The sequence below is a fragment of the Talpa europaea genome (genome assembly GCF_964194135.1).
Source record: "Talpa europaea genome assembly, chromosome: X".
Classification (NCBI taxonomy): Eukaryota; Metazoa; Chordata; class Mammalia; order Eulipotyphla; family Talpidae; genus Talpa; species Talpa europaea.
This window is the reverse complement of record NC_140081.1, coordinates 53,071,793-53,075,534: the sequence shown is the minus strand read 5'-3', so window position 1 is coordinate 53,075,534 and position 3,742 is coordinate 53,071,793.

Sequence of the window (3,742 nt, the reverse complement as noted above, 5' to 3'; positions counted from 1 at the left end):
GTTGTAGGAATTTGTCCATCTCTTATAGATTGTTGAACTTGTTTCTATATAACTGTTCATAGTAGTTTCTGATTATTCTTTTGATTTCTGCTGTGTCCATTGTGATTTCTCCTCTTTCATTTGTGACCCTGTTTATTTTTGCTTTCTCCCATTTTCCTTTGTGAGCCTGGCTAGGGGTTTGTCTATTTTATTTATTTTTTCATAGAACCAGCTTTTGGTTTCTTTGATCTTTTGGATTTTTTTTGTTTTGATTTCTTTTATTTCTACTTTGGTTTTTATTATTTCTTTTCTTCTACTGGTTTCAGGGTTTTTTTTTTTTTGTTGTTGTTGTTCTTTTTCTAGTTCTTTGAGCTTTGTGATTAGGTTGTTTCTTTGAGTTCATCCTTGTTTCTTGATGTGAGCCTGTATTGCTATATTTTTTCCTTTTATTACTGCTTTTGCTTCATCCCATACATTTAGGAAATTGGTGTCCTTGTCATTCAATTCAAAGAATTTTTTAATTTCTTCTTTGATCTCCTCATTAATTCCGTGGTCTTCCAGTAGTGTGGGTTTCAATCTCCATGAGGTAGCAGAGTTCCTTGGCTTCTTTTTATGGTTTGTTTCTAGCTTGATGCCTTCATGGTCAGAGAAGATAGTTGGTATCATTTCAAACTTGGTGTATCTGTTGATGTTTGTCTTGTGTCTCAGTATGTGATCGATCCTGGAGAATGATCTATGAGCATGAGAAAAATGTGTACTCCGATTTTTTTGGGTTTAGTGTTCTATAGATGTCTGTTAAGCCCAAATGCTCTAGGTCCTTATTTAGAGCTTTAGTTTCTTTACTTATTTTTTGTCTTGTTGATCTATCCATCATTGATAGTTGTGTGTTGAAGTCTCTTGCTACATGTGTGTTTTCTCTGATGTCTGTTTTCAAAGATGATAATAATTGGCTGATATATTTTGGTGTTCCTTCATTTGGTGAGTATATGTTAATGAGTGCTATTTCTCCTTGAAGTATTGTCCCCTTGATCATAATGTAGTGACCGTTGGGGTCTTTATTTACCTTTTTTGAGTTTGAAATCTGTTTTATCTAATATAAGTATAGCTGTTCCTGCTTTCTTTTTTGGTCCTTTTGCTTTTAGGATTGTTTTCCATCCTTTAACTTTGAGTCTATTTTTATCTTTTGTAGTTAAATGTGTTTCCTGGAGACAGCAAAAGTTTGGTTTTTGTTTCTTAATCCAGCCTGCAACTCTGTGTCTTTTTATTGAAGAGTTTAGTCCATTTACATTAGAGTTAATATTGATATGTTAGCATCTGTATTTGCCATTGCATTTGTCTTTCCTTTGGTTTTATTCATTTATTCTTTTAATAACTTTTTGTTGGCCTTCTTTCATTGTTATTCATCCCTCTGTTGGTTCTGGCTTTAAGACTCCTTGTAGTATTTTTTGGAGTGAGTGTTTAGTCGTAATGAAATTCCGGAGTTTCTTTTTGTCTGGGAAGGTCCTTATTTTCTTCATAGAGGAAGGAAATCTTTGTGGGATAGAGTATTCTTGCTTGGCATTTGTTGTCATGGAGTATATTGACTATGTTCCTCCACTCTCTCCTTGCCCATAGTTTTTCTTCAGAGAAGTCTGATGTCAGTCTGATTGGTTTTCCTTTGTATGTTATCTGTTTCTTCCTTTGTTTCATCTTCACTAATTTTTCCTTGTCTTAGATTCTTGGGAGCTTTGCTATTATATGTCATGCTCTATTTTTCCTTTTGTCATGGAAGTTTGGTGTTCTTCTTGCTTCTTGTATGTCTATTTTCAGTTCCTTCATGTTTGGGATGTTTTCTTCAATTATTTCCTCGAATATTTTCTCTGTTCCTATGTCTCTCTACTCTCCTTCTGGGATTCCTATAAATCTTATGTTTCCTTTCCTTATGGAGTCAGATAGTTCCTGAAGTCTTTCATTGGTCTTTTTCCTTCATACTTCTCCTTCCTTTTCTGTTTTGGTTCTTTTTATTTCTGTGTCTTCCAGAGTACTTATTCGTTCTTCCATCTCATCTATTCTGCTTTCACTCCTTTTCCCAGGGTTCTTTAGTTCCTCCATTCATTCTTTGACCTCCTGCATTTCTTTTACTTCCCTTTTTAGGGACTCAATTTCATTCTTCTGATCATTGATTATTTTTCCCATGTCTTTTTTGACTTACTTCATCTTTTTAATCATGGGAATTTTAAATTCTCTTTCTGGAAGGCTCAGAAGTTCTTCCAAGTCACTGTCGTTGCAATTTGGTGGGTGGCTTTCTTTTTGGGGTGTGTCTTTTTCCTGCGGAGTTGCTAGGTTGCATGTAGTTTTTCTTCTCCCTGCTGCCTGTTTTCTAATTTGCCATATGCATTGGGACACTGTGTCACAGGTATGGAAAGCATCTTTTTGGTGTGCTCTTTGTCGGGTTTCAGAAACTGGTGGTCCAAATGACTGAAATACTTTTATGCCAGATGTCTACTGAGGCAGTGGTAGTTTGAGTATGTTTATGGTCGCTGTCACAGAATAGCTCCTCCTTCTGTGTTTAATTACAAAGGTGTGTCTTGAAGTCCCACAAACATCTCTGGAAGTGGGGCAGCTGGATTGCACTCTGAGTTCCAAATCACTGGATCCCCCTTTATGCTCCAACTTCCTGCCAGGTGGGACCAGGCTTGTGGGGGCCTTCAGCACACCTCTGTGCTGGGAACCTTCTCCCTCTGGCTCCACGGAGAGCCTTCTGCCAGTTTCAAGCAGTCTTTATTGAAGAAAGGTCCCTGTTCTAAAATGGTGATTCGGATACAGGCACACTCTTTCGCGCACCCGGTCTGCCCCAGCCCTGGGTACCCTCTCCCCCTCTGGGCTCTGACTGCTGGCCAGAAGGGTCCTGGCATGGGTGAACTTCCCAGCTCACCTCTGGCTCCCCTGGGAGCCTTCTGCCAGTTTCAAGCAATCTGAATTGGAGAAAGGTCCCTGTTCTAAGATGGTGAGTGGGGGACACACTCCCCTGCAACCCCAGTCTGCCCAGGCCTTGGATGCCGCTCCCCCTCTGGGCTTGGACTGCTGGCCAGAAGGGGCCTGGCATAGGCAAACTTCCCAGTTCACCTCTGGCTCCTCCAGGAGCCTTCTGCCGGTTTCAAGCAGTCTTTATTAAAGAAAGGTCCTTGTTCTAAAATGGTGATGCGGAGACGCACTTCCCTGTGAGCCTGGTTTGCCCTGGCAGTAGGTGCCCGCTCCTCTCTGGACTTGGACTGCTCACATTGTATCTTGATAGTGGAATGAGGAATATTATAAACTGTGTCTTTATACATCAATTACTTGGCACCACTATACCTGCTAATGCCTTAGCAATTTGTAACAATCTAACATACAAGCACTTTGGAATGGGTGCATATTATTGACCTTAGATAAGTCTCCCTGTGAATTACTGAATACTTTAAATCCCCATAATAATAATAAAATTTACTATTATAAAACATATATATTTTCATTTTTATTTTAGCTTACTAACTTGTAATTTAATATTAGAATTCTTTATGCATTATTCATAATGTCTGAGTTAATAAGGTCAATATATCTATGTTAATAGACTGACATTATTGTCTTTTGTCCAGGTGCTACTTCTCAGTGATATCAATATGAAAATAACATTTGTCCTTGTACATTTAAATCAGGGCCAAAAAGGCATCTCAACCAATGCAAGATTTTTGAAACTTAATAAAGGTGGCTCAAATCCAAGGTTTGATTTCTGGATTATGGTGGA